This window comes from Mustela putorius, unplaced genomic scaffold (assembly GCF_011764305.1).
Source record: "Mustela putorius furo isolate JIRA1106 unplaced genomic scaffold, ASM1176430v1.1 tig00003926_pilon_pilon_pilon, whole genome shotgun sequence".
In the NCBI taxonomy this organism is placed as follows: domain Eukaryota; kingdom Metazoa; phylum Chordata; class Mammalia; order Carnivora; family Mustelidae; genus Mustela; species Mustela putorius.
The window spans coordinates 324,504-345,107 of NW_025422071.1; the positions used below are offsets into that span (position 1 = coordinate 324,504).

The 20,604-nt window shown below is 41.7% G+C and overlaps 2 long non-coding RNA genes across 4 annotated transcripts; both read right to left on the reverse strand.

Moving 5' to 3' along the window:
* Positions 1 to 8,618: 8,618 nt before the first annotated feature.
* Positions 8,619 to 13,065, reverse strand: LOC123388933. 3 transcript variants are annotated; one of them, XR_006603446.1, is made up of 3 exons: positions 12,734 to 13,065; positions 11,792 to 11,900; positions 8,619 to 10,969 (listed from the first exon to the last, which is right to left on the reverse strand). It is a non-coding gene; the product is annotated as an uncharacterized LOC123388933 (long non-coding RNA). The 3 variants fall into 3 exon arrangements; XR_006603447.1 differs by having other exon boundaries at positions 12,727 to 13,065; XR_006603448.1 differs by lacking the exon at positions 11,792 to 11,900.
* A 4,716-nt stretch (positions 13,066 to 17,781) lies between these two features.
* LOC123388934 lies at positions 17,782 to 19,308 on the reverse strand. Its single transcript, XR_006603449.1, has 2 exons — positions 19,255 to 19,308; positions 17,782 to 18,136 (listed from the first exon to the last, which is right to left on the reverse strand). It is a non-coding gene; the product is annotated as an uncharacterized LOC123388934 (long non-coding RNA).
* Positions 19,309 to 20,604: the final 1,296 nt, after the last annotated feature.

A 20,604-nucleotide genomic window follows, 5' to 3' on the forward strand; every position in this document is an offset into this window, starting at 1 on the left:
GCACTCGGCCATGTACCCCTTCCACCATCCTGCTGGGTTTGGAGGAAAGCGATCAAAGTCCCTGCTGCCGAAGGACCATCCAGAGTGAGATGTCCCATGGGGCACGCCGGCATTCCTTTACCCCTTCAGGTTATTGGCAGCAAGGCTGGACATTTTTTAAATTGCCTGAGAAAATGATAGCAAATGGCTCCAAAAAGGAGTTTCAAAACGCAGACTTCATACTATGTTTTGAGTACATTTCATTCATTTGGCAGGTACTGACAGGGTGCTTAAGTGCCAGATGCTGCTGCATTAGAAACGGACTTGAGGAGTTAACAGGAGGGGGCTCCAGCCCTCAACCAGCACAAAGTGGATCAATGGATGCATGTGACAGACAGAGCACTGTGACGGGGAGTACTAGGTGCTCTCATAAGAAGGGTGTGCTAGGAGTTAAGGGAACACTCGGGGAGAGCTGTGGGAAATATGATGGATGCAGATGGCTCCAGGGGAACCAGAGAACTGCTCAGATCCCCGCTTCTTAACAGCTCCAAGTGCCCGCTGCTTCAGAGTGGGGGCTGGGCGAGCAGGGAGCTGGGGTGGGCGCAGCGATGCCTGATTTCCGACCTCCAGCCCCTGCGCTGTTTCACCTGTCCCTTGAGGAGTACAATGACATAGGATGTCACCAGCGGAGGATCTACCCCTGCATCCTGGTACTGGGAAAGCACGCGAGGGCTGCGGAGCTGAAAGGAAGAGTTGGTAGTTCCAGTAATGTGTGCAGGGTTTTAAAAAACTATATACGGGAACATATCCGGTCTTATTTGCATGAGTTTGTATCATGCACAATTTTTAACTGCAATCCTCCTTTTACCTTCTTCCCTGTTGTTAAGACTCTCCTCTCCTCACCGCTGCCTTCGTCCCTATAATACCTGTTGACAGTCTGGTGCTCATCCATGAGCTCATTCGCCTCTATCCACGCACGCATGGGGCTCTGTCACTGTTTGACAAATATGGGCTCATTTTATCTACCTCTTGATCTAGTGCTTCCCGGTTAATAATCCCTCCTGCATAACGTCCTTCTGTTTTTATCTTCATTTTTATAAAGAATGGCTGCTCACCTTTTTTCAGGTGCCTTTATTTTTTTATCAAATGCATTTATTGCTATGGTCTTAAGAGTTTTTTCACAGTTAATTTAGTGATGAGGTAAATCTTATTGATTGTCTGGTCTTGAGCTCCCTTTATTTTCCTGGAATGAATCCAAGTTGGTCTCAGGATATAGTCCTTTGATAAATGCCTGACTTCTGTTATTTGCTAACATTAGTTCAGTTTCTGTTAACTCATCTGTCCTAAGCCAGATTTGTTAATAGCTTTCCTGTTCCTCCCTCTCAGGTTTGGGTATTAATATTGTGCTCAGCTTCATCAAGTGAATTGACTTATTATTGTTTAATTGCCTGTTGCCATTTAACAGTAGAATGACAGTTATCCAGCTGCAAACCTGTCTGATCTTGAAACTCATCTTCTGAATTATCCATTCTTGAATCATTTGGATGATTTTGTTTTCCTAGGAAATCATCGTTTCTTCTAGGTTATCAAATTGATTAGTATAAAGTGCCTTGCAGTTTAGTGATTCTTTTATATTATGCATTTGCTTTTATATCTCTGTTCCCAACCCTTATGTGTTTTGCAACTCTCTCTCTCCCTCTCTCTGTCCCCTCCTCCCTGAAACGCCCCTTTCCCCATCCCCCTTCCCTCTCTCCCCACCTCCTCCCACACCCCATCTTCCCCCTCTCTTATCCTTCATAGGGCATGTGAAGTTTTTTTTATTATTTCATTAGTCTTTCATAAAAACAACTTTGAGTTTATTTGCCCCTCATATTTTTTATTAGTTAAAAAATTTATCTTTATTATAATTACTTCCTTTCTTTTGATTGAGCTGCCCTTTTCTGATGGGTTTAAATGAGTAGTTTCTTTTATTCAAAAAAATGTTTGAAATTGAAGACATTTGACACTAAAGTCTCCTTAGAGTATAACTTCTGGTGTCTTCTGTAAGTTTTGGTATGAAATAGTCTCCTTTCCATTGCTTTCAAGATTTTCTTCAGTCGTCTTATGATTTCTTCTTTGACTGAAGACTGTATTTCTTAACTTGTATGTAGTTTCAATTTTTTGTTACCAGGTTATCTAATTCTGATTCTACTGGATTGTGATCAAAGAACGGTTCTTTAAATCTTTAATTTGGAAGGCTTGTAAAGGTTTCCTTTGTTGCCTAGTATGCAATTAATCTTTACAAATATGTCTTTCCTTATGTGTAAGAAAGAAATGTTTTCCGAGGGAAATAAGGATGTCTATTTTCTTTTATTTTTAAAGATTTTATTTATTTATTTGACAGACAGAGATCACAAGTAGGCAGAGAGGCAGGCAGAGAGTGAGAGAGAGGAGGAAGCAGGCTCCCCGCTGAGCAGAGAGCCTGATGTGGGGCTCAATCCCAGGACCCTGGGATCATGACCTGAGCCGAAGGCAGAGGCTTTAACCCACGGAGCCACCCAGGCGCCCCAGGATGTCTATTTTCTGTGTGTCCTTGTTTTTCCCTCCTTCTAGTAGATACTCCCATTTGAAAAGCTAAAATTTTACCTTGTTCTTGCATTTTTAGAGTCTTCAGGTATTATGTTGTTAGATGTATACCTGCTTATACCTTTTACATCTTCTTTCCAAACTCTGCCTTTAAAAATGTCCCTCTTCATCTTAGTACCTATAAATTTAGACCCAACTTGTCTGCGATGAATTTTGCCATTCCGGCTTTCTCTTTTGCATGGTATCTCCTCACCTGATACATTCGCAATCCCTTTTGCATTTTAAGTATGTTTCTTGAACAGCGTGGATCTGTAACCCCCTGATAGGTGCTTTAATAGAAAAAGTCAGTCTGTACACATTTAAATTAATGATAAACAGTCATGATTTTATTCCTTCCATCTTATTTTGTTTGTTTTTATTTTCCCCATTTGTGATGTTTTTAATCAAGTTCATTCTTTTTCTACTTGATAAATATAGAAGTTCTTTGCATTTTTCGATGACAGCTTAATTGAGATATAATTCACAGGCCATACCAGTCACCATCTAATGTGGACAATTTAATGGATTTCACTATAGTTAACTATACTATACTGAACTACCTACACATTTTCATCATCCTCAAAAGAAAACTTTAGCCATCACCACCAGTCTTAGGCAACCGCTAATCTACTTTCGGTCTCTGTAGATTTAGCTATTCTGGAAATTCCATATAAATCAAATTATGCAATATGTGGTTTTCTGTGACTGACTTCTCTCAATCAGCAGAATGTTTTCAAGGCTCCTCTGTGTCGTGGCACATATCAAAATTCTATTCCTTTGCAAGGCTGAATAGTATTCCACTGGCTGGATGGATTACATTTTATTTATCTCTTCATCAGTTGATGAACATCTGGGTTGTTCTCACCTTTTCGCTATTACGAATAAACCCTAAACCTTCATGCACAAGTTTTTGCATGGGCATAGTTTTTTTCTTGGCTCTATACACAGGAGTGATATTGGTGTGTCATATGGCAACTCTGTGTTCTGCTTTCTGAGGAGCTACTAAACCGTTTCTAATGTGGCTGCGCCATTTTCCAAGCCCACCAGCAATTTACAGGTTCCAGCTCTTCACATCCTTCCAACACCTGCTTTTGGGTTTTTTGATAGTAGCCATCCACGAGGGTGGGAGGTGGTATCTCACCATGGTTTTGATTTGCATTTCCCGAATGATTAGTGATGTTGAGCATATTTTCACGTGCTTATTGTCCCATATATTTTATATATACCCTATATGTATCTTTAAATATATATATTTCATATTTTATTTATATTTAAATACATATTTAAGAATGTAAATATATTTACATAAATATGTTTATATAAATATATGATAATGTAAAATATATTTATATATACATTTATATATTAATGTATACATTTGAATATTGGAGAAATGTATATTCAAGTCCTTTGCTCATTTTTTTTAAAAGATTTTATTTATTTATTTGAGAGAGATTTATTGAGAGAGATCACAAGCAGGCAGAGAGGCAGGCAGAGAGAAAGAAGCAGGCTCCATGCTGAGCAGAGAGCCTGATACGGGGATAGATCCAAGGCCTCCGAGTTCATGACCTGAGCCGAAGGCAGGAGCTTAACCCGCTGAGCCACCCAGGCGCCCCTCTTTGCTCATTTCTTAACTTGGTTGTCTTTTTATTTGAGTTGTAAGAATTCTTCACACAGTCTGAATGCATGTTCCTTATATATGACCTGCAAATATTTTCTCCCATTTAGTGGCTTGTCTTTTGACTTTCTCAATGGGGTCCTTGGAAGCACAAAACTGGGATATTTTGGTTGAGTCCCATTTATTTGTTTATTATTTTTTTTAAGTTGCTTGACTTTGGTGTTTGGCTGAGGAGCCGTTGTTAGATTCAAGACCACTAACATTTACCTTTGTGTTTTCTTCTGAAAACTTTATCATTTTACTTTATTTTTATTTTTTAAAAGATTTTATTTATTTGAGAAAGAGACAATGAGAGAGCATGAGCGAGGAGAAAGTCAGAGGGAGAAGCAGACTCCCTGTAGAGCTTGGAGCCTGATGCAGGACTCTATCTGGGAACTCCGGGATCATGACCTGAGCAGAAGGCAGCCGTCCAACCAACTGAGCTACCCAGGCATCCCGAACTTTATCATTTTAATGCTTACATTTATGTCTTTGATGCATTTTGGGTTATTTTCTCTGTATGGTGTGAGGCAGGACTCCTGTTTCATTATTTGCATGTGGCTGCTTGGGAGTAAAATACTGTTCTTACCCCCATTGAATTGTTTGGCACCCTTGTCAAACATTAGTTGACTGTAATTTATTTTCCTTTTTTTTTCCCATTGAGGCATTTCACGTGCCATGTATATTATATTTCTAGGAAAGAGGAATCCCAGGATTTTCCCTCCTGCCTGGATTCTTCCTTCTTCATGGTGCATGATGCCAGAAGAATTTTTCCATGCAGTGAAACCAAACTGAGGGGATGGAAATATTCTGCCACTTTTCTAGATCTTTCAGTTATACAAGTCTAGGGCTGGTCATGCCACACTTGTTTAACTTGCCCGTGAGGTTCACAGCAGTTTTCCCAGCTCTGTGGTCATCAAGAATTTCAAATTTTTCAATGTACTCATGCTTCGTCATCACAGTGAGGAAACGGGACGATGACTTTGGTGCAGGGCCTCCTAAGAACCTGGCCTTTGCCCCCCCTTTCAGCAGTGTTAATGTTCTTGAGGGCATCTGTGGGACATTTGTTCACACTGTTACTGCGGCACGGAAAGATGGCAGAAAAAGCTTTTTTCCCTTTTATTAATATTTGGTCTTGTTCTCCTTCCCTTTCTCATAACCGAATGCGTATTCCCCCTCCGTCATTTGAAAACTGCATACTTTTCTCCAGCTGTTTTCCCCAGGCGAGACCTTGTGTATCAAGAATCCTTATTTCACGGTTATTATACACAATCTTAAAGATTTATGACTGTCCTCTTATTTTACACATGCATACACACGAAGCACTAAATACAGACTTTATCTGAATGGCTAAATGTTGGCCAAGACAGAAGCCAGTTGTAGTGGGAACTTCTAGGATAAAGATATAGTCTGAAGTTTTTTTTCTTTAAAAAAAGCCTTCATGGGGCGCCTGGGTGGCTCAGTGGGCTAAAGCCTCTTGCCTTCAGCCCAGGTCATGATCCCAGGGTCCTGGGATCGAGTCCCACGTCGGGCTCTCTGCTCAGTGGGGAGCCTGCTTCCTCCTCTCTCTCTCTGCCTGCCTCTCTGCCTACTTGTGATCTCTCTGTCAAATTAATAGGTAAAATCTTTAAAAAAAACATAAAAAAGCCTTCATGGGGTGCCTTTGTGGCTCAGTGGGCTAAAGCCTCTTGCATTCAGCCCAGGTCATGATCCCAGGGTCCTGGGATCAAGCCCCGAATCGGATTCTCTGTTCAGTAGGGAGCCTGCTTCGCCCTCTCTCTGCCTGCCTCTCTGCCCACTTGTGATCTCTGTCTTTCAAATAAATAAAATCTTAAAAAAAAAAGGCCTTCATATTTTATTAAAAATTTTAGGTGTCCGAATTCAAAAGGTTAACAATATAGTACAATAATAATAATAATAATAATTTCATCTAATAATAATATAATAATTTCTCCTGCATAGTCACTGCTGCACACTAGTAAAATGAGATGTTTCTTTTCTTTTCTTTTTTAAAGATTTTATTTATTTTATTTATTTGACAGACAGAGATCACAAGTAGGCAGAGAGGCAGACAGAGAGAGAAGGAGCGAAGTGGGCTCCCCGCTGAGCAAAGTGCCCGACGTGGGGCTCGATCCCAGCCAAAGGCAGAAGCTTAACCCACCCAGGCGCCCCGAGATGTTTATTTTCATTTGGGATTATGGAGGGGCAAGGTGTTTTTGGCTCTCCTGCTGAAGTAGGGACTCAGTCAGTATTGTCTCCACCTTTTTCCCTAATAGTAGCTCTGGAAGATGAAGATGTCCCTCCATCTCCCAGACATGAGGGTTTGACCAGGACATGGGATTGTATAAGCTCATTGACATAGTCTCATGAACTAAGCCCTGGTTTATTGGTCACAGTCGTTCTCCAAGTATTTTCAGGAGTAAACTTCAGGTGTTGCCCTTACTCTAATTTTTCTTTCTGAGACTTCTGACTGCAATCCCTACTTCCTGCAGTCACTCGAGGAGAAACGAGGCATGTGGCAGCGCAACAGTGTGTTTTTCTTTCAAGATGACAGAATCACTCTTGATTTATGTACGCATCTCAGATTTTCATATAGGAACATGGATTTTGGTGTCTACCCTGAGGAGGTGATACGTACGGTGTGGGGCACACTTGTATTCTCATGACACGTCACCTGGGTTACACAGAACTTTCTGGGCCCGGCAGAAAGGCAGAAACCCGGGTGAGTTCCTCATTGTTCCAGCAGGCTGTCAGCCCTCAAAGGCCTTCTGGATGTGTTTGTGCATCGCAGTGTCTGCTGTGTAAGATACAGAAAGAGCACAGTAGTTCAAGGGGAAAATATTTAGGAACACATTTTCCAGGAGGAACCAGGATTCAGTTTGGGTGACTCTTGACCATTTTTCATCTTCTGATGACTGAAAGTGGTAGTTAGTCTACAGTCATGGTTTTAACATGCATTTCAAATGTAATGTTAGTTTCCATCAACATAAAACTATAAGAACTGTCTTCCTAAAGGGCATTCGTGTAAGGCCCATTATTTTCCAGCTTGATTAATGAAAACAAAATTTTTCTGTAATGCTTTCTTCCTACTCTGTATTAGTTTTCAGGACTGGATTGAAAGTGATTTATTGTGGATAGGGTTATACCTGGTCATGGAATTTTTTTTGTTCCTGGGTTTTTAAAGGTGGCAGAGTTGACTTTCTGATTTTAATTCATCTTCACTAGATGAAGAATTCACAAATAGGACTTTTTCTTGAAATAACCATAGCCTGGGGGCGCTTGGGTGGCTCAGGTCATGATCTCAGGGTCCTGGGATCGAGTTCCACATCGGGCTCCCTGCTCAGTGGGGAGCCTGCTTCACTCTTTGCCTCCCCCTCTGCTTATGCTTTCTCTAATAAGTAAATAAATAAATAACCTAAAAAAAAAAGAAGTTGTATTTGACTGGAGCTTCATGTGGCGTGACAGATCAACAGAAAGACAAAGGGATATGAGACAGGAAGCAATGAAGGAAAACACAGAGGCGCACAGTATAGACAGATGTTCCTCGGCTTATGACGGCCTCGGCTTCTAATAAACCCATTGTTCAGCTGGAAATCTCTTTAGTTGAAAATGCATGGAAAAACACCTAAGCGACTGAACATCAGAGCTTAGCCCCGCCTAACTTAAATGTGTTGAGAACACTTACAGTATTGCACAATTGGGCAAAATCCTCTAACACAAAGCCTATTTCACAATAAAATGTCTGGTATCTCATGTAACTTACTGAACACTGCACTGAAAGCCAGAACAGGACGGTTCAAGTGTGTTGGTTGCTGACCCTCGTGATCACGTGGTTTGCTGGGGGCTGTGCTCGGTGCCCCTGCCCAGCATTACAAAAGGGGACCCTACTGTAGATCGCCAGCCTGGGAAAAGATCCGAACTAAATGCATATCACTTCTGCACTATTATAAAAAGTCAAAAAAACCATAAACTGAACCAAGGTGAAGTCAGGGATCTTCTGTACCAGGTGTGTTAGGGAAGGTCAAGCGCTCCTGTCTGGCCAGGAACCATAGTGGTATATGGGGGAAAGTTCCACAGTAAAAAAGTTACTACAGCGGAGAACCACTAGGACTCAAGCACCAAGGGTCACAGGTTGCGCAGGAAGAATGGATGCTCCTCTGTGGGCGATGAGAAGCCACGAGCGACTCAGGAAGGCTGCAGAGCGCTGGGCAGGTGGGACAGTTGAGGGCTACAATGAAGAGGGACAGGTGGAGCTGGGAGACCAGGTGGGGAGAGCCCGCTACCCTCGAACAAAAGGCGACAAAGGACTGGACTGGGATGACGGAGATGGTGGAAGGTAATGGGATATTCATGAAACAGAACTGGAAAGCCATGGAAATGAAATAAGAGAGGGAGGGAAAACCGAACATGACTTTAATTGCCATCAGTATAAAACGTGTTGAATTAAAATGAATTGGTATTTCTAGACCGATGATGACATCACAATAATGGAAGGAAACCAATTCTGATTTTGAACCTGGTTAAGGAGAAAGTATAGACAAGAGAAAAGCAGAGGCTCTGGAGTCACACAAATGTCACCGTTGAGATTCGTCCCCACTCTTCATTCCGTTCCCTGTAAACCCAGGCAAGCGACACCTGCCTCACAGCACTGGTAACAAATAGGGAAGAGCACACGTTCCCACGTTCCCGGGTCAGACAGGACAGCCAGGGAGCAGCGGCACATGAGGAGGTGACAGGTGGTCACTAAACTGAGCTCAGGTGCATACACAGCATTTTACGTCACCTTGAGATGGCTCCTCCTGTGACCTCTCGAAGAAGGCGGCAGTGGTGAGGAACGAACTCCAGGAGCTTATTAGCATACATGATCTTCAGGCCGTCCGGATGAGACTCAACGATCTGCTCTACAATCACCTAGCAGAAGGAAGAGCGTTTTATTTTTATTTGTTTATTTGTTTGTGTTTTTGTTTGTTTTTAAAGCACCTAAAAGAGAAGTATGAACTATACACTACAGAGAAAAAAATCGAGTAAACCTTACAAATGCACTTCGTCCTTCCTCCTCCTCACTCAGTATGCTTTCTAAACAGGAGGTAAGTAACAACAGCATGAAAATCTGGGTCCCGGGATTTGGGAATACTGCTCCAACCCTGGGGGACACAGAGGCTGAGGGACAGAGACTGGCCTGAAGCTAAAACATCACACACACTCATCTGCTTCCCTTCTGAGCTTAAAAGCAAAATACTGTATCCGCAGACAACAGCTCTGTACCATCTTCGCCCTGGCCTTATCCTCTACCGTCTCCAGAACAGGGAAAGGGCTGAGATGGAAAGTGATGGAAGAAAACACATCTTATTTTGCTTTAGTATTTTATTATTTTTTTGGTGAGGCTGAGTTGCAGGAGGTGAATGACAAGCATACAAACTTAAAATACAAACGTGGCCACAGTTCACTTAACGACACGGAAACGTAAAGTACTTCCCTAATTTAGCATATTAGATTCAGTTCAATGAAAAGGACATAAATTAAACAACTAAAATATTTTCATTTAGTGACAAAGAATAATGTGATCTTTTTCACCCCCACAGAGAGAGCTATGAACTATAATAGGATACATACAAAGAACTGACAGATCATTTACTTTTATAGTCTTAATGAAGCTGAGAAGATTACTGAAATTAATCCTTCAATTTCACTTCTATCACTGGGATACTGTCCCGTTTTAAAACTGGAAGCCTTTCATCCTGAAGTCATGGTGGGTAGCTTTATACTTACCGGACAGAAAGAGCACTCGCACTGGCAGGTGACTGGAAGAAAGCCCTCAAACGCTGAGACTGGCTTCATGACTTCTGTCAGCCTGAACTAGATGAAACCGACGCTCTCTAAGTTGGAAGCTGCTGATTGCTGGCGGCCTCACATGGTGCAGCCCATACTCCGGCCGCTCAGAGGCAGGATACACTGACTCCCTGTATTTAACTGTATCCTTATAGGTCAAGAACACTGGGTAACCAAGTTCCGGACTTAAGGTACTACCCCGCTAACTCGCCCATCAAAGCCCTTTGAATATTCCCTCCCCCCCACCTTCCTAGCCTGGCAAACTCCCCCATGGTCTTCAAGACTTAAGCCACATCAATTCTGCGAAGACGCCTCCCCTCATAGACTTTCCCTGTGTACAGAGCTGTCTTCCAGCTCCTCCCGTGGGCACGGGCGCCTTGGTGGGGTCACGCTTTTCGGCAACTTCATTAACGTATAACTTATGGAAATGGAAATTGACCTGAAAATGTTCTGATCCGTACCTTCTTCCTAGGCAAGTCCCTCACCCCTACTAAATTAAGATGATCCCTGAGTTATGGCATCACTGGAAGAGAAAAGAGCGCATGCCTGATTCCTGCCATGCTGATGGGCTCCAAGCGGGACCAACCTTTTCTTACATCCAGAAGAGCAGGAACTAAGAGCATCTTCAAGGAAGAGCCCTGAGCTCTCTCGCACCCAGTCAAGAAACGAAGCTAGATTAGATGCTCTGTGTTTGTGGAATGAGGTGCATGGGGGCACAAACCTCATCCATGTACGGTTTCACCAGTACTTGACCAACTAACGCCTCTGCATCCCGTGTCTTGTCAAATGTAGCTTAAGTCCGGAGGCAGTGCTGTATGATGTCCACATTGGAAGTCTGAAGCCCTTCTGGCAACAGCCTCCCAGGGACTGCTGCAGCATGGCCGTAATGTGGGCTATACGCTGCAAAAACAGAGAGACCAGTAAAGAAGGTCCAGGCACAACAGTTTCTAAAAGCTCAAATATATGTGTATAATTTATATACATATGTGTTATATATATAAATCGAGCCTCTAATTCTACCAGAATATATGTAAGATTAAAATCCCAACATTTCCTAGAGAATAACAATGAATCTCTTCTCCCCATGATTGCTTGCTTTCTTTCTTTCTTTCTTTCTTTTTTAAAGGTTTTTATTTATTTATTTGTCGAGAGAGAGCACAAGCACATAAGGCGCATAGGCAGAAAGAGAAGCAGGCTTCCTGCCAAGCAAGGAGCCCAAGGTGGGACTCGATCCCAGGACCCTGGGATCATGACCTAAGCCAGAGGCAGTGGCTTAACTGACCGAGCCACTGAGGCATCCCCTCAGTATGATTTCTTTGAAAGTAAGTCGGCTTCATCAAAGTGAAGTTTAGACAATTACGGAACGACAAAAAGTTATTTGCCTCTTAAGCTACGGAGTGAATCTGACAAACGTGCATTTAAACCCAGTCAAGGGCTTTGGATAAATGAACTCTGACTACATCATATGATGTGTCAAGTTACATGAAATTCAGAATTAATTTTACTTGCATAGTTTGGAGACTACGCTTGTGTCTTTACACAAAATCTATCTAGTGTGACATAATGGAAGAAGGGTCCCAAGCAGGAGATACTGAAAAAAAAAAATTCAAAGCTAGCTTCAAAATCCTGTAAAGTAGCAATTATCAGGGGCAATGCTAGGTCAATCCAAAATCATCCAGGAAATTCGCAAACAGCAAATTGAAAATCGAAACCAACACTTACTGGTCTTACTTTGTCCAGAAGAGGCATGCCTTTGCTCTGAACAGCATGAAAGTGTAACTGCTTAAATTCTGTGGCAATTCTCTCCAAAATCTGTCTAGTCCAGAGAGGGCTAGTAGAGACAATTAGAGAAGTGTAATTCCCAAAGTTAAAACCTGCCACCCCCACCGCCTCCCATGCCTTACAGCGCTCAGGCACCTGCACCTGCACGCCATCAATTTTCAGGACAAACTGTCAGTTATGCCTCACATAACAGAGCACGCAGGGCACGCAGGGCACCAGGCGACCTTGACGCAGGCAGCCCAGCTGGTATGTGCAGAACCAGCCCGGGCTACTCCCACTGCACCACTGTGAGTCTCACGGTGCTGACAGGACCTAACTACTCATTTTCTGAGTCACTCATCTACCCTGGCTGATTGAAAATTCACACCAGGAAGGGAACAAGACAATCACAGTATAACAAAGAGAGCCATCATCTTTTTCCTATTTCATAAGCTTTTCTTTCCTGTTTGTAAATTTCAACTGGATGTGCCCTATACTGTTTCATAATAATATAATGCTGGTGCAAAATACATCAATGGTAATACTCTGGGCATGTCTAGGAAAAAAAATGAGATGGAAAAAAACCAAGATGAATGGTAGGTATGCCTTAAAGATCAACAGGACTTTGCTAGTCCTCAGGGAAGGTAGTTCCAATATACTTTTCAACTGCAAGCATAATGACGTGTTGGAACTGTGGTCTATAACCAAAGGGTTTATAGGAACGTGTTATAGATTTCACCATTTCATGCTCTCCACTCTCCTGGAGCTACATTCTAGCCACAAACCTGGATTTTCTTCTTGTTTAGAAATGAATTCTAACTAAGCCGTCCCTGCCTAATTAGACTGGATGTGAAGTATTAATTTATGTGCTACTTAGTTAAAAAAAAAATGCTTACCTGCTACCTGCTTGCTTCTAGTGCAGAGGTTTCTTTAGAACTTTGTGAATTTAAGATTTTTTTCAATCTTTTCAACTGATCAAATAACTTGTATAAGCCTCAACACACACATCTATAAAAATAAAAATTAAGCAAACAAAAAACGTCACCATCTTTACTCTTAATCATCTTTATTTCCCATGCTAAATGCAGAAAAATATAAGACCAAAAGTTAACTTCAAATATATAGGGCATGCTATATTTTGAATATTTCTATGAAACACAGAATTCTCAAGAATGCAAATCTTAGTTCTAGAATAAGCATACTTCCATATTCTATTGCAAGTTTATAGAGAAAAAAAAAACCCTAGACTTTTCTTTCTCATATTCTATACTCTTATTTCTTCTTTTCCCCATCCTGACTCTTTCTATGGGCATTTCTTTCCTATTTTTTAAAAAAGATTTGTTTATTTGACAGAGAGAGAGACTGCATGTGCGCGTGCAGGGGAGGGGCAGAGGGAGAGAGAGAATCTCGAGCAGACATCCTGCTGAGCATAGAGCTCAATGTGGGGCTCAATCTCATGACCCTGAGATCATGACCTGAGCCAAAATCAAGAGTCGGACGTTTAACCAACTGAGCCACCAGGCGCCCCTCCATTTGTTTTCTTATGGCCCTTTATTCATGTTTTAACTTTGGCTTCCGATCGTACTGACCCTCTCAGTTTACATGTGCATATACCTATATGGCCAAGCACCAAATCATTAAAGACATTTTACACTACAAATATTGTCAAAGAGGTTGAAGGACATTATGAAAACTCTCATCCTTAAAGAACAAAAAAATACAAAGTCATCCATTCAATAAATAGTTACTGAACACCCCTGGGAGCTCGACATTCATTCCGACGGGGGGTGGGGGAGGAGGGGGACACGAGAAAATAAAGCAAGAAATACACCCTGCTCTCATAAAGCTTACTGTTTTGTCTGGAAGCGCATGACAAGCATTCTTTGGACAAAAGCTGTGAGGAGATCCAGAGGCGAATTAAACAGAAGGTCCCTCAAACAGGCTTTCTCCCCACTGAGATTTTAACAAATATGCTAATAATACACATAGAATACATAGTACAGAGCAGCAGGCGAGAGTCAGAAGCCCAGACTCCCAATGCCCGCTGTGCCCCTACATCGTTATGATCATGAATGACATCGGGGACACTTGAAACTGGAGATAGCACTAAGGGGCACACTCCCGGGGTCAGCCCTCAGATGTACAGAGCCGTTGCCTGTCTCACACACCTGAAACTAAGCCAACACCGCATGCTAACTACTGGGAATCGAAAAAATTAAAGTGAACACCAGAACATAAAGAACACAGGATCATAAAATAACAACAAACCTACGGCAGAATCCTGAGTTTGCTTTGGAAAGCCCACTTCTCCCCTAGTCTCTAATATAGGCCTATTTTCTTTACAAGGCCGCTGACAATTTATACAGTCGTTAACTGTCAAGCGCTGCACCGACAACAGTTATCACGGTTTCTTGTTCTGGAAAAAGTGGGTGATCTTGAGATTGTGTGGGTACCTCTGAAATTCTGTCTTATTATTTCAGGTAGATAACGTGACGTAATGCATAAAATGCACATGCGTGAGAGCTTTGAAAAAAAGCTGAATAGTGCTGACAAGTTCGTGGAGAAAAGAGGAGAGGGCTTCAACTGGCATGCAGCATAAGAAATCTACTGGAGGGTACCTTTTTCTTCCTTATGGCCTGTTGTTTATACATTAGTTCATCTACTGCCCGAATTCCTTCACTGACTGATGACCTGAGACTCTTTAAAAGAATAAAAAATAAAACGTATTACAGACATTGTTTTGTCACATTATCAAGTTCCTACATCTCATTCAATTCCACAGAACTTAATACCTGTGCACCAGTACTATGCAGATATTGATAAAAAAACAAACAAAAAAAACCATGATATACCAGACATAGTTACTGTTGAGGGGACTCATGATCTGGGGGCATAATGACACGAAGGCAGGGTCGCATGGCCAGAAGAAGAATGACACATATACAGTGAAAGTTTGGGGATGAGGGGGCTTAGAATGGAGAACAGATAATATGAAGCAAAGTACAGGAGAGTCTGGAAATGCGACGGGGCTCGAATCGGACTCTGAAAGCCATGTGTACACAGCTGCCGAGGTGGGGAGGGGATGGGGAGCAGATGTAAGTGCAGACATACTCAGGGGCAGGGTCAGACAGGCACACAGCCATGTGCACTGCAGGCTTCCTTCTGGAGAGAAGCAAAAATAGGAATGGAGGGCCAACTTCACTGAGATGAGGTCTTTAGATTCTGCATATTTTGGAGAACGAGAGAATGTCAAAGCACTGATGCATGATGATGAAATGTGGGTATGGAAATACCAGGAATCAAGAATGAAGAACAGAAGGCCAGAAAAAGACAGAGCACAGAGGTAGAGAAACATGTCCAGAAGCTAATGAATAAAGAGATAATTAGGAATTAGGGCCAAAACAAAGGTTAACAGAAACAACTAGAATGAAGTAGGCATATCACAAAAATTCCACAGGAAGGTGAATTAATTCACTCCATCAACATTATGAAACACCTCCTGGATGTCAGTATTGTGGCAGCCCACAGGGATACAATGAAGACAGATATAGTCGTATCCCTCAGAGGTCTGAGAATCTCACAGAACAGCTTCAGAGTTGGGACCAGAAAGGCAGGTCAGGCCTGTGCCTGAGCAGGACCAAAGTGGCCATAAAAACAGGCCATGGAAAAGGGAGGGGATACAGTGATGGCAGGGGGTGAGGTGGGACGGGAGCCTGTGTGAGTAGAGCAAATCTGCCTCCAGGGAGAGAAGAGTGGGAGGCCAAAGGAAGGCTAGGCTTGGGAAACAACACCACTATGAGGCCCCGGGAGGAAGAGGCACACCAAGGAGGCAGTGGGAGAGCCCCACAGCGGCTGGTGTGGAATCCAGCAGCGGACCACGAAAAATCCCTTCCATTCTAAGGAAAAGTACCTTTAACAAGATTTTGTAAAATTCAAAAGAGACATAAACCATGGAAAGTATTGGCTACCTCAAGGCACAACTCAAGATTTATACCTGTTTCACGAACTCTTTCCTGCCTGCCCCTCCCCTAGGCTTCTCAGCACTGATATTTCCATTACTCCGCATTTTTCTTGGTTCTAACCATGTACTGTGTCTTCCCTTAAATTATGTTCTCCTTATATTCTCTCTAGGGTGCAGGCACTGTCTTAGGGGAGGGATGCACGAGGCCACTCAAGCTAGAGGAGACACACAAGGAAGGATGGTGTCGTTTATGACAAGTTTACGACAGGGCATCAGAACGGACAGAGGCCGTAAGTCAGGGCACCAGACACAGACGGGGGGGGGGGGTGGGGGGGGGGAGACAGGGCAGCACACAGTTTTCTGTTAGAAGTGATGCCACAACTGCCCCTCCACTCTTCACCCAGGTGGAGTTCCTATTCCCAATGGCTTAGAGGTGGGGAGTCCCATTCCCACAACAGAGATTTTTCTGAGAGAACATGCAAATGTAACATTTATTGAGTATTACATTTTATTTATATTATCCTTCAGTTCCATTAGGGATTACACAGTTTTTGTAGATCAGCCCAGGAACCTAACCACACGTAGATTACGTGGGGAAGGGGGGGGGATATTTACAAGATTACAAACTGTTAAAATACAAGTCATTCGTAAGTTAGAAACCACTTACATATGACCAAAGTGGCATTAATAAGTTGAATTTGGAAATATGCTTCCTCTTCCCTGACATTTTAAGATTGTCTACTCTGAGAATATGTCTTCTTCAAATCGAACATGTTTTTTTAGGTTTTTAGCATATGCAAAAACAAAATCATTTACAACTCTTCTGAAGGTGAATATTATAATCATGAACCGTTAAAATACAACCACCAGTACCACCAAACTAACAGATGAAAAGAATTCTTAGAGAAAAGCCGACGAGGACAACAGGCGTCACAGCAGACTGTTTTCATTAATTGGGGACTTACCAGAACTTCTCATAACTGTCCCAAAGGCACAGAAAGTTCATTGAGGGCTTTGTCCATGCCAACCTAAAGGCAAAACCAGGTTGGCACAAACACATCACGATAAGGAGTAATAGTGACGTATCTATTTAACGATCAAAGCAGTACCAGATTTAAGTTATCTTTTTGGCACAACCGTATTTTGCTACATAACTAGCTAAACAACAGAAGTGTTATTTGGCCATTAATGTTGTTCATAGAATATGAAAAAAATCTGTTGAAATACATGGAACTACAAAAATAAGGGAAGTCATGAGAAACGAAAGTTTCCTTAAGAACAATTTGCCTTTAGATGAGATTTTAAATGAATGTGAAAAATTTTCACAGAAGGTGAACAGTTCTCTGTCTGTAATTGATGATACTCAGCCAGCTGATGTGAAAGTCTGACGGGCTACGTCTCTCTTAAACATTATTATAAGCCTTGAGAAAAAATAGAAATTAAACAGAAGTAAAATTTTCTAGGTTTTTAATCCTATTGGGATATTTATCTTAGTGGTATATTTCCCAAAAGCAAATGTGCATCATTAATTTTAATGCTTCTTGAAATTCCCACGGAGCTGCAACTTTCTGTGCTTCTCTGGACAAACAGATTTTAAAACAAAATGAAGCATCAACAAGGAGACTTTTCTGCCAAGTAACAAAATTCAACATTTCTAAACAGCTTTTACAAACAATTGATAAGCTCACTGCAAATCATTCTTATATTTTTATAAAACCAAACTTTTTAAATATCAATATTGGCCAATGTTCCCTCAACCTAGCTCTGGCTAACAGATATACCTGGGAGTAAATTAAACATTGTAAGAGTGGTGGACATTTGCTCCTACAAATTAGTCTAAATCAAGGAAGACTTCAGGGTAATCACTTAGCAACTAATAAAACAACCCCTTGGGTATTATTATCCTTTACTTTTCACTGTTGACTAATGAATTTGAAACATAATCAAACTAGAGCAACCTTAAATGAATAAAACTAAAACAAACAAAAAATGTATTCCAAAAAGTTTAGTTCTTTTATTAATGAAATTGGTAATTTCTTCAAGTTTCTGGTGGGGTTGGTGGGGTAATCAACAGAAAGGTTTCTAAAAACTCTGCCCTTTTAATAAATATGAAGGAGAGAGACAATGTGTGTGTGTGTGTGTGTGTGTGTGTGTGTGTGTAGGACTTGTGAATTTCAGGTTTACCAAGTTTGTGGAAAGGTTGACAAAATCTGCATAATCCTTGTTGATGAGCTCGACCATGGCTGTTTTAAAAGTTTATAGTAGAGTTCCAGATCTCCTCTTAGTTCCTCCAGCTGGACACGCTTCCTACAGTCAGACACAAAGTGATCGACGTCGAAATCTTCCTGAAAATTAAACCAGAAAGAAAAAATGATTGCACTGATACCACATTTTACATAGAAAAATAAGATCAGAGAAGAAAGAATAAGAGGCCGTATTACTGCAGGGGAAACACACACAGGGACATCAGGGGGTCTGCTCACTTCCTAAGATTATGGGAAAGGGGGCCCCTCACCAAGACCATTCTCTCCAGTTGCCTAACTCTACAGGCATTTTATTTCTTTTAATTATACATTTCAAAGAGGCTCTTCTCAAAATAGAAACAGCTTCTTCTTAATTTAATTTTTTAAAAGTAACAAATAGGGTTCACTGTCAAACTTTCAACCGAAGCCCAGAGAAATACTTATTTTAAAAGTAACAAAGAGAGAAATACTTATGTAAGAAGAAAAAAAAATCACCCACTCTCTAATGCTCTGCAGTTAAGCACTGTTAATATTTATTTTTCTTCACTATTAAAACACAGCGATTCACATCCTTCCAGACTTTGTTTTGGTCTTTCTCTTTACTTTTTTTTTTTTTTTATTTATTTATTTGAGAGAGAGAGATGGAGAGAACAAGTGGGGGAGGAGGGGCAGAGGGAGAAGCCGGCTCTCTGCTGAGCTGGGAGCCTGATGCCAGGGTTCATTCCAAGACCCTGAAATCAAGATCTCAACCGAAGGCAGACGCTTAACTGACTGAGCCACCCAGGTGCCCTAGTCTTTCTCTTTAAAATATAAATTACTTTTGGGGTGCCTGGCTGGTTCAGTGGGTTAAGGCCTCTGTCGTTAGCTCAGGTCATGATCCCAGGGTTATGGATTCAAGCCCCACATTGGGCTTTCTGCTCAGCAGGGAGCCTGCCTCCCTGTCTCTCTCTCTCTGCCTGCCTCTCTGCCTACTTGTGATCTCTGTCTAATAAATAAATAATTTTTTAAAAAATAAAATATCAATTACTTTTTAAAGAAACTGACATATAATGGACACATGTTAGTTTCAGGCGTACAACATAAAAATTCCATATTTTTATCTGTTGTGAAATGATCACCCTAAGACTAGTTAACATCCATCACCAAACATACACATTTTTTTTCTTGTGCTAAGAACTCTTAAGCTTTAGCAACTTTAAATATATAATAATATACGGCACCTGGGTAGCTCAGTGAGTTAAGGCCTCTGCCTTCGGCTCAGGTCATGATTCCAGGGTCCTGGAATCGAGCCCCACATCAGGTTCTCTCCTCAGCAGGGAGCCTGTTTCCTCCTCTCTCTCTGCCTGCCTCTCTTCCTACTTGTGATCTCTGTCAAATAAATAAATAAAATCTTAAATATATATATATATATATAATATACTATGCAGTCATCAAAAGAAATGAAATCTTGCCATGTGCAATGACGTGGATGGAACTAGAGGGTATGCTGAGTGAAATAATCAGAGAAATACAATTATCATACAATCTCCCTGATATGAGGAATTTGAGAGGCAAAGTGGGGGGTGTGGGGGTAGGGAAGGAAAAATGAAACAAGATTGGATTCGGAGGGGGGCACCTGGGTGGCTCAGTGGGTTAAAGCCTCTGCCTTCGGCTCAGGTCATGATCCCAGGGTCCTAGGATCAAGCCCCACATCGGGCTCTCTGCTCAGCGGGGAGCCTGCTTCCTCCTCTCTCTCTGCCTGCCTCTCTGCCTACTTGTGATCTCTGTCTGTCCAATAAATAAATAAAATCTTTAAAAAAAAAAGATTGGATTGGGAGGGAGACAAACCATAAGAGACTCTTAATCTCACAAAACAAACTGAGGGTTGCTGGGGGGAGGGGTGTAGGTAGAGGGTGGTGGGGTTGTGGACATTGGGGAAGGTATGTACTATGGTGAGTGCTGGGAAGTGTGTAAGCCTGACAATTCACAGACCTGTAACCCTGGGGCTAATAATACATATTTCTAATAAAAAATAATAAAATTAATATACAATAATACACAGTATTATTTACTACAGTCACTATGATGTACATTACATCCCCAAGGCTTATCTTATTAACTGGAAGTTTATACCACTGGACCCCTTCATCTATTTCCTCCACAACATCGCCTCTGGCAACCACCAATCTGTTCTCTATGACTTCATTTTGTTTTGTTTTTTAGATTCCACATGTGAGGGAGATCATACAGTATTTCCCTTTCTCTGTCTGACTTATTTCACTCAGCACAATATCCTCAAGGTCCATCCATGTTGTTGCAAATGGCAAGACTTCCTTCTTTTTATGGTTGAGTAATATTCCATCGTATACACACACATTTTCTTTATCCATTCACCCCGTTGGTGGACACTTTAGTTATTTCCAAGTCTTGGTTGTTGTAAATACTGTGATACTCACTACCGTGAGTGTGAGTCTTGCTGGCCTCTAGAGCCAGGTGATCTAGAGGTATACCCTGGGTAGCAACTGCAAACCTCGGGGCATCATACGAGCATTCAAGCTCCTTTCCAGGAGATACCAGAAAGCAGAAGCGAG